Genomic DNA, 10,337 nt, shown 5'->3' with positions numbered 1-10,337 from the left:
TTTGTTTGTTTGTTTTCTTTTGCTTTTGCAATTACCCCACATTTACCCCCCAAATCCTCTATTTCCTGCTCCCAGAGAAGGAATTGCAATTTCCATCCACTTGGTGTCAGCTCTGGCCCCACCATCCATCCGTCCATCCTAAACCACCCCGACCCCACCAGCACTGGCTTTTTTGGGGGATCCATTCACCTCCCTGCAGTTAAATCCATGAGTTATTAGCATCAACAATGAAGAGCTCATGATTATCCCATSGGATCCATACGGGAGGAATTCAGCCTCTGTTTCCCAGCTGGAATCTTTCCAGGTGTCAAATCAACCCTGGGAATCCGCTGCCTTGTACAGTTTTAAACCTGCACCATCGTTGAGTTMATACCCACCCTGCCCCCGTGGTTAGTTTGGGAATGGATTAAACTCTGGGATGGGGTGCTGGGGGTGATTCCCGAAACAAAGCCGCTGCTTTTGATTGTGATGGGAATTTTTTTACTGATGCATTTAAAACAGGATGAGCCAAAAGCTATTGAGGCATTGAACTCGGGGGAATTCAGTGAATATTTAGTGCTTGGGGAATTCAGTTCCTGGAATATTTAGTGCCTGAGGAATTTAACATTGAGGGATTTAGCTCTGGGGCATTAAACACCGGGACATTTAGCACTGGGGAATTTAGTGTTAGGGCATTTAGCATCCTGGGAATTTAGTGCCTGGGGAATTTGGCACGGAGGCTTTTGGCTGCAGGGTAGGTAGTGTTGGTGCATTAAACACCAGGGCATTTAGCTCTGGGGAATTTGGTGCCTGAAGAATTTAGTGCCTGAGGAATTTAGTGCCTGAGGAATTTAGTGCCTGGGGAATTTGGCATCGGGGCATTTGGCTCTGGGATATTTAATGTTGGTGCATTAAACATCAGTGCATTGAGTTCTGCGTTATTTAGTGTTGGGGCATTTAGTCCCTGCGGAATTTAGCATAGGGACACTGAGCTCTGGGGCATTAAACTTCGGAGTATTTACTGTTGAGACATTTAACATCCAGGGAATTTTGTGTCTGGGGAATTTGGCATCGGGGCATTTGGCTCCGGGATATTTAGGATTGGTGCATTAAMCATCAGKGCATGGAMCTCTGGGGTATTGGTGCTTGGGAAATTTAGTCCCTGGGGAATTTAGCACCAGGCCATTAAACTCTGGGACATTTAGCTCCGGGGTATTTCGTTTTGGGATATTTAGTGCTTGGGGAATTTGGCACCGGGACATTTAGGAAAAGGACACTAAGGATTGRGACATTTACCAGCAGGGCACTGAGCCCTGAGGCATTCAGCACTGGGGCACTGAGCTCTGGGGGTTTAGTGTTGGTGCATTTAGTGTCTGGGGCATTTAGGGTGGGGGGCATTTAGCAAAAGAGTGTTCAGAATTGGTGTGTTTCCCACCGGGTATTCAGCTCTGGGATATCTCACACAGGCATTCTCATATTGGGGCATTCAGCATCTAGGCACAAAGCACTGGGCAGAAAGCACTGGGGAACACTGGGCAATAAACATTTGGGATTTTAGCTCTGGGGAGTATAGGAATTAAGTAACAGGATATTTAAGGCTGGGCCATTAAATATGGGGGAATTTAGCTCTGGATATTTAGGGTTGGGGCATTTAACATTGGTGTGTTTAGCTCTGGAGTGTTTAGGGCTGGGGACATTGAGCATCAGTGCATAAAACATTGGGGCATTTAGGGAAGGGACTTTTARTGTTGGTGCAATTTGAAACTGGGGCATTAAACATCGGGACGATCAGCTCTGGGGCATTTAGGGTTGGTATATTGAGAACTGGGACATTTCGATCAACATATAAATTATTAATTTTGCTCTGGGGCACTTGGGGCTTTTAGCACTGGAATATTGAACATTGGGGCATTTAGCCCTGGGGCATTTGGGTTGGGGCATTAGCAATGGGGCATTGAGCACTGGGGCATTAAAATGGGGGAATTTAGTGCTGGGTGTTTGGTGTTGCTGCATAAAAGCATCGGTACATTAACACTGATGTGTTCAAAATCCTGGGGCATTTACCCTCAATGCTTAAAGTACCGGTGAATGTTGCACTGGGGCATTTACCTCTGGGGCATTAAACACGAGGGTATTTAACTCTGGGACGATAAACATAAAATATTGGAGCATTCAGCACTGAGCCATTAAGAATTAGTGTAATTAGCACCAGKTCATTTACCACTGGGGCATTTAGGTCGATGCATAAAGGGGAATTTAGCTCTGGGGTATTTAACATGGGAGCATGGAGCACTGGGGTGCTAAACACTGGGACAAGTAACTTCGGGRCRTTTATTGTTRGGGCATTGAGCACTGGGGCATTTAGATCCATGCTTAAAACATTAATGAATTTAGCTCTGGGGCACTTGGTAGTGGGGCGTTAAACATAGGGGTGTTTAACTCTGGTTTATTTAAGATTGGGGCATTAAAGATTTGGGCATTGCTCTGGGGTGTTTGGTGTTGAGGCATTCAACATGAGRTTGTTTAGCTCTTGAGTATTTAGGGTTGGGGCACTAAAGCTGGGGGTGTTTAGCCCTGGGATATTTAGGATTGGAGCATTTGACACTGGGGCATTGAACATTGGGGAATTTAGCTCTGGGGTATTAAACATTTAGTGTTTAACTTTAGTGTTTAATATGGGGGTATTTAGCTTTGGGATATTTAGTATTAGGTCATGAAACCATTAGGGTGTTTAGCTCTAGGGTATTTCGTTTTGGGTCATTAAACATTGGGGTGTTCAGTTTTGCATCATTAAACATGGGGATGTTTAGCTCTGGGGTATTTAGGATTGGGGCATTAAAAATTGGGGCATTGYTCTGGGGTATTTAGGGTTGGAGCATTAAATATCATGGTGTTTAGCTTGGAGCTTTTTGGTGTTGGGGCATTTAACGTTGGAGTGTTTTGGGCTGGGACATTAAACATGAAGGTGTTTAGCTCTGGGGCATTAAATATCAGTGTGTTTAATATCCTTGCAAGGTACTGTTGCTTCCTGGATGCTGCACGGCAGAACACCCTTTGAAGCCCCATTGAAGCCCTGTCGAGGCCCTGTTGAGGCCCCCGAGGTCACAGATTTACATTTGAGGGATTTTCAGTTGAGGGATTTTCACTTGGACCCAGACTCCCAGAGAAATCCTATCTCCAAATTGAGCTGGKCTCTCTCACCCTGTAAACCTGCTCCAAATGCATCCAGTCCAGTCCTTGGGATTYCCAAAGCACAAACAAACCTTCCCCCGTGGAGTCTGAGCCTGGGCGCACACAGGGCACCGAGGAGTGGATGGGAATGTAGGGAAGGGGGTGGAAATGCCAGAGAGAGGATGGGAATGCTGAGGAGAGGGTGATGGTGCTGGGGATAAGGTGACAGCACTGCAGAGAGGGCAGGAATATGGCAGATTGAGTGGGAATGTTGAGGAGAAGGTGGCAATGCTGAGGACAAGGTGGCAATGCCATGGAGAAAATATCAGCAGTAGGGAGAGGGTGGGAGCACTGGAGAGAGGGTGGAAATGCTGGGAAGAGGATGGAAATGTTGGGGAGAGGTTGGGAATGATGGGGATGGAGTGGCAGTGCCAGGGAGAGGGTGGCAATGTTTGGTAAAGGCTGACAATTCTGTGCAGAGTGTGGGAATGTTGGGGAGAGAGTGGCAATACCGAGGAGAGGGTGGCATCTCTGAACACTGCACTGCTGTCCCTTTGGCTGTGGATCTCCCCCACCACCTGCTTTTCTTTGGCTGGGATGCTTAGGATGGGGTTGCCCCAGCACCATCCTTCCTCCTCCTCCTTCTCCTCCTCCTCCTCCTCCTCCCGCTCCGATTCCAGCGGGAAGTGTCTGGCTCCGGTTGTGGGAAATGCAGCGGGTCCAGCAGAGAGCAGTGGTAACACACCGGCATCCCTCCACCTCCCTCTTGTCCATCCCAGCCTTTCCAGTAAATGTTAATTTCCCTGGAAAGAGAAAAGTGGAATTTGCCAAAAACTTTGCAGCTTAATTAAAAAAACCACCCCAGTTTTCCTGGTAGTGGAGGTGGAATGGGAGCAGACGGGGCTGGCAGAGAGATTTACGGGTTGAATCGAGACTGGTAATCGCAAAGAAAATAAAAAAAAACCTGGTAAGAGCAAGAAAAAAACCCCTGTAAAAATAAATTATCAGCTTCTCTATTAAATTATTCTGCCCCGCTGGAGCGGGACACCCGTGGCCTTTGATCSTCCCGCTGCCGTCCCGTTCCCAGCCCACGGGACGGGGCCGAGGGGTCCGGGACGGTAATGGGCCCTGACAGCTTGGAAAAGCGAGACGGGCTCTTCGTTAATGAGCCCTAACGAAGCCGAGGGGCCCGATGAGCCCGGCGGCGGCTTCTGCTGAGCCGGCTGGGCTGGGAGCACCGGGTGATGCCCCGGCACGGTGGCGGGGGCGCCAGGGGGGTGGGAGGGATGGCGTCTGTAGCCTTCCACCATCCCTCGCTTTTCCAGCGGGAAAGAAAAAATTAAAGTTGATGGGAGATGCAGATCGTGGAGTGGGGGCTTGTGGGGCTTCTGCAAAATGGGGGATGAGAAAAAGAGAGGTGAGAGCTTAGCTTACTATGAGTTTGCAATGCACCTGCAACAGGCTTGCAACGAGTTTGCAATGGGTTTATACAAGGGAGTCCAATGGGACTGAAATAGGTTTACAATGAGTTTGCAGTTCGTTTACAATGGGTTTGCTAGTGGTTTGAAATGGGCTTCCAAGGTCCCCAATGAAGCAACAATGAGCTTGCAAAGGGTTTGCAAGGGATTTGCAATGGTCTTGCAATGGGTTTGCACGGATCTTGCAACGGGTTTTCAAGGGGTTTGCAGTGGTCTTGCAATGGGTTTGCAATGGGTTTGCAATGAGTTAGCATTGGTCCTGCAAGAAATTTACAGTGGGTTTGCAAAAGCTTTGAAGTAGACTTTCAGGGTTACCAATGAGTTTGCAATGAGGTTGCAAAGGATTTGCAAGGGCCTCCAGGTTTTGCAGGAGGTCACAATGCACTTGAAAGGGATTTGCCGGGGGTTTGAAATGGGCTTGCAATAGCCTTGCAACAGGCTTACACGGGGTTTGCAATAGGCCTGTGCAATGAGTTTACAAAGGGCTTACAAGGAGTTTGCAATTAGCTTGCAATGGGTTTGCAATTGGTTTGCAATAGATTTACAATGGGCTTGCAATGCCTTTGCTCCACAGGAATTTGAATCCCAGTCCTGACATTTTTCCCCCATCCCGGGGGGCCTCCTGTCCGTGCTGTTCCCTCTATCCAGGGCTGCCTCTGGATCAGTTCATCCCAGGAGAGGATTTATCCCCCAGTTCCACACTGTGTATCTCTGTGGTTGAAGGAGAAGCAACTCTCTGGGTGGGAGATCAAAGATCCCATTGGAGCCACGGGAGGGTGGAAAATCCCTGGGGCCCCAGTGAGGAGGATACTAAGGCCTTACAACAAGCTTGCGACAGGTTTGAGGTGAGCTGGAAATGACCTTGCAAGGGCYTTGCAAAGGGCGTACAATGGGCTTGGAGTGCATTTCCAGGGGCCTTGCAACAGGCTTGCCAGGGTATAGTAGGTTTAAGATCAGCTTGCAACAGTCTTGCAACAGTWTTACAATTGCCAATGGGCAGTGGGCTTGCAACAAGCTTGCAAGGGACTTACAGTGGGCTTGCAACGGGCTTGCAATAGGTTTACAGTGGATTTACAATGGATTTGCAAGTGGTTTGCAACAGGTTTGTGACAGGCTTGTAATAGCCTTTCAATGGGTTTGCAATGGGCTTGCAATTGAAGTGGGACAGAAATTAGAGTAATAAATAAATATTGTCATRAATTGGGGGAGTTATTTGCATTTTTGCCATTTCGGATGAATTTGATGCTTGTTTCAGCCTCTGTCACATATTTGTAACACAGATAGAGGAAAACAGCRTCTACACATGCCCAGATCATCTCATTCCCAACGTTTATTCCATGAAAATGTCAACACAATCTCACCCTGGATCTTGTTGGATGAGCAATCCCACAGCARTTAAACAAGTTTACATGGATTTGGGTTGGAGAGCTGCAAATATTCCATATTTCTTGTTTTTTCTTCATATTGGGGCTACTCTACTGGTGGAATTTCACTTTCCTTTGGAACTTTTCCCTATTTACAGTGGGATCYGATGGTGGTTTTGGTTCCCATTTTGCACTGGGGAGGATGTTCAGTATCACCCCCTGAAAAAAGTTCCATATATCAAGGCCCAAATTGCAATGGATCAGGAATGGAAATACCTTTTGCTAGAAATTTCCCTGTTTGCAATCCTAAATCTTCAAGCAAGAAGCCAAGATGAAAGCCCAGAGGAAACACTGCTTTGGGATGGGATTGGAGAAGACATTGTACAATTGGYCTGAGAAGTTTCCAGCCCATCCCAAACTCTTGGTTTCACCCCTGTGATCCTAAATAAGGGACGAGGAGTCGAGTCAGAGGATTTTCACCCACGCTGATGATTCACCCAACCCCACAACCAGTCCAGTCACCCTTGGGTACATGGGAGCCTTCAATGTGTGTTTATACCCTTGCAGAAACCTCCTGGAGAACCTGCTTCTGGTATTTTGAGTGTTCCTAGGAGGAAAGATATTATTGCTGGTAAATCCTAGGGAACTCATCTGCATTTGCTTCCCTCCTGCCAGGAATGTCCTTCAAATCAACCCAAGGAGGAGAAAATGCAGGAAAACCCAACCCACTTACAGCAAAATACTCCTTGAACTTGTGTTGTGATGGGGATATAAGGCTGTAACAACACCCCCTCCCCCTCCCCCCCAAATCCTCRGTGGATCAGCATTTCTTTTTGGGMAGTAAACAAATCTGTGGATTTTTCCCTGTGGATCCAGGATGTTTATTCCTTCACACCAGCAGTGAGCAGTGAGCTGATGCCYTCTCCATGCTCCTCACCATGGCTTGGTACACATGATGATGCKTCAGTGTTGCTGGAGATGCTTCTCAGTCCCTCACCCAGCTCCTGGGAATCTCCAAAATTTACAAAAAATCCATTTTCTTGAAGAGAGATGAAGTGCTGCTGCTGACTAAAAAATCATTGGGACCATTTGAAGCACGCTAGGAATTTGCTTGGCGAACTTGCTTTTGAAATATGATGGTGAGCCCCGAAGTCCCTGTCCCCACATCCATCCATCCATCCATCCATCCATCCATCCATCCATCCATCCATCCATCCATCCATCCATCCATCCATCCATAATTTGGGTGTGATCATCTCCAAAATCATTGCATACCAAGACTGACTCTGATGAAGATGCCACAAACCTGACTGAGTTTCCACTTACTGGGAATTTCTCCTCAGTTAACCCCTTGGATGGTCCCATCACCAAAGTGATCCACTTGGATCTTGGCAATGCTGGCAAGGAAAAACGCCCAGGGTGARCTCAGGGTTATGTAAAATGGGACTGAATCAGGCTTGGCATTGTCTGGACTGGCAGGGAATGGATCCAGATTCTGGAAGTCACAGGGTGCTTGGGAAGTGAGCTGAGCTCTGTGGGCTGTCCAGGCTGGGGTTGGCATCCTGAGGACAAAATTGGCTGGAAATTGATCTTTTTTTGACCAAATACTGGATCTTGGAATGGGTGACCAAATCCCAAAGCTGTCTCCTGACTGATTCCACATTGCTTTTGGGGCACACCTGGTGATTTTGGGTCAAAAAAATTGTGCTGTCACCTCCAGTTGCTTTACTCAGATGTACTTGACCCCAAATAAACACGAAGTTTAAGCGGTTCCTACTGAGAAGTTCATGGATGATGCTCTCATGTTTTCCCCATGTTCTCCTCTGACATGGGATGAAGCTGAGACAGAACAGCTCCAGTCTCTCCAGCCAGATGGTTTTGAGGCATTTTGAGGTCACTGACAGCTCAGACCCTCCTCATTGCTTTGTTAGTGGATGTGGGGGCCAAGAGCTGCCTTGGTTCCTCTGGGATCAACTCTTCTCCCTCACTTTGCTGGAGTTCACCTGGTGCTGTTTCAGTTTCACCCCAAGCTTTGCTTTCTGGCTGATATTAAACCCATGTGGACTGCAAAGCCTCYCCACCCTCTTCATGTTATGTGGAAGTGAGAGCTGGCAACATGCAGCATTCTGAAGGAGTGGGYATCTCCAGCTTGGCCTTTTCTCCAGCATTTGCTCCAGCTCCTCCTTTTCATGGCTCTAGTTCTCCAGCCCAGCCTCATTTCTTCTCTTGCAGGACCTTCATCCTTGTGCCCTCCCCAAGACTTTTTCATCTTGTTCACAGCAGCCCAGGCTGCACACRTGATCCCAGGTGAGATCTTATTCCCACCACAGATCCCATGGAATCACATCCTCCCTCTTTTCTCTCCTCGCCTGTGATTATTTATCTACCCCTTGCCTTCTTTCTTTTCCCACACATCAAAAGAGCATTTTTGCTTCCTTCTGAGTCATCCTGGAGTTCCTGCTCTCTCCAGGAGAAGAGGTGAGTAATGTAGAGTTGGATGGACCATGCTGGTCTGGGGAGAAGGATGAGAGARGAGAAGCTGGGAAAACAACCAAACTGTCTCCTGAGACCAGGGGAAGGCACAGCCCTGTGAGCAGGGAAAGCACCAGACCTTGAGGAATGAGATGTTAACAGTGTCACCAGTCAAGATATTCAGCCCTTGGAYTGGTGTCACCTTCTTGGGATGCTGTGGCCAGCAGAGACCCTCCCGGGTCATGTGAGATAGAAGAGGGACCAAGGCAGGGACATCAAAATTCCCAAGCCAATGCATATTGGGAGACACTGGGGAGCTGGGCTGGGATGTGGTGAGGAAGAGGAGGGTGTTCCTATGTTCCYAGYTGGACACARCCAATYGTATCTGACAGAKYCCYRTTCCTGGGAGTGTTCAAGGCCAGGTTGGAGCAMCCTGGGAYAGTGGAAGGTGTCCCTGCCCATGGCAGGSRSTGGAATGAGATGGGCAYTAAGGTCCCTCCCAACACAAACCAGACAGGGATTCTATTCTAGGAAAATCCAAATTTATCTCAATTCTGTGCTCCAAAACCCAATTTCTGTAACATGGGGCAGCATAAAGCCTTGGACATCCCTAAATTCCCCTGTTTTCAGCCTCCTTCCCTTCTCCTTTGCATTTTATGACTGCATTTTATAMATGTAGCCTTGAACAAAAACCCAGGGAATTATTTCAGCTCAACAGGTTGGAAAGAGGCCAAGACGCTGGCAGAGCTGTCACATTGGATTTTCCAGTCCCTTGCACCAGTGGGAGAAATTTAATGTAAATAAACCCCTACTTCCAACCTATGGCAGTTCCAGCCTCAATATGGGTTGGAGCAACACCCAGCACATGCCTCCCAATCCGGCCTGGCATGAAAATCCATGGCAAACATGTTCACTGAGAGCTTTCTTACCCCTAAATCCTTCCCRGCAGAGTTTTCTGGGAGGTGATTCACCATGGATTAACATCCTGTCATCGGGAATATGTGGAGGGGGAAGATGCCCATTGCACTGGGTTCAYCTTGATATTTCAAATTAAGAAAAAAGGGGAATTTTGGGGTATTTATGTTTTTTGTAGTCCTGAGGAGCAGAGGTTTAAATCCCCGAGACTGAGCTATCCCAGGAATTGCAAATTGTATGTATAATTAGTATATATGAAATAGAAATGTATTTATCTTTTAATATGTTMATTTTTATATAAATAAAATTATAGAAAATTTATTAGGTATAATATATAACATGCATTTTATTTATTAATATGTAGATATATATATAAAAAAATATAAATATATAAATTTACAACCCCTTTTCCCAGCAAAGGAGCTGACTTGGAAAAGGAGAATGCAGCCTGAAGCTCAGCTGCTCCAGCATAATCCCCTGCTAGCCCCTAACAAAGAATAGCCCCATTATTAATGAAACAGCGAAATTAAACTATAGATGCTTGAAAATATTTCCTGCTGGGGCACGTGCCCCCAAATCCCACGGCCAGGTTGATGGGAATCTCAATCCCTAACGTTGCCCTCAATCAGCCTCCTGCAGCTTTTAGGCCCGGTCTTAGGGGGTTTAAGTGGAAATAAAGGCTTTTCCCTGCCTGGAAATGAGAAAACGTGTCTGGGAATGGGAATGAACGCTAAAAAAATCTATCAACATTTTAATTTTCCAAGATAAAAAGGTGCTTCTAGTGAGAAATAATGATAAATTGTAACCTTTGAGTTTAAGKAAAGCATTAAACATAAATTAATCCCTCCCATATCTGTTAAGATGCCCCCAAACCCCSTTTCTTTCATGCCCAGGGACCCCTCTCCAGGTTTGGATGCAAGAGGCTCCATGTTTGGAAAAAAGGCACCCCAAGTTTGCA

Source organism: Malurus melanocephalus, unplaced genomic scaffold (assembly GCF_030028575.1).
Source record: "Malurus melanocephalus ecotype Western Australia unplaced genomic scaffold, MMel_1.1 scaffold_440, whole genome shotgun sequence".
Lineage (NCBI taxonomy): Eukaryota > Metazoa > Chordata > Aves > Passeriformes > Maluridae > Malurus > Malurus melanocephalus.
The sequence above is the reverse complement of the archived record's forward strand: the minus strand, read 5'-3'. Positions refer to the sequence as shown.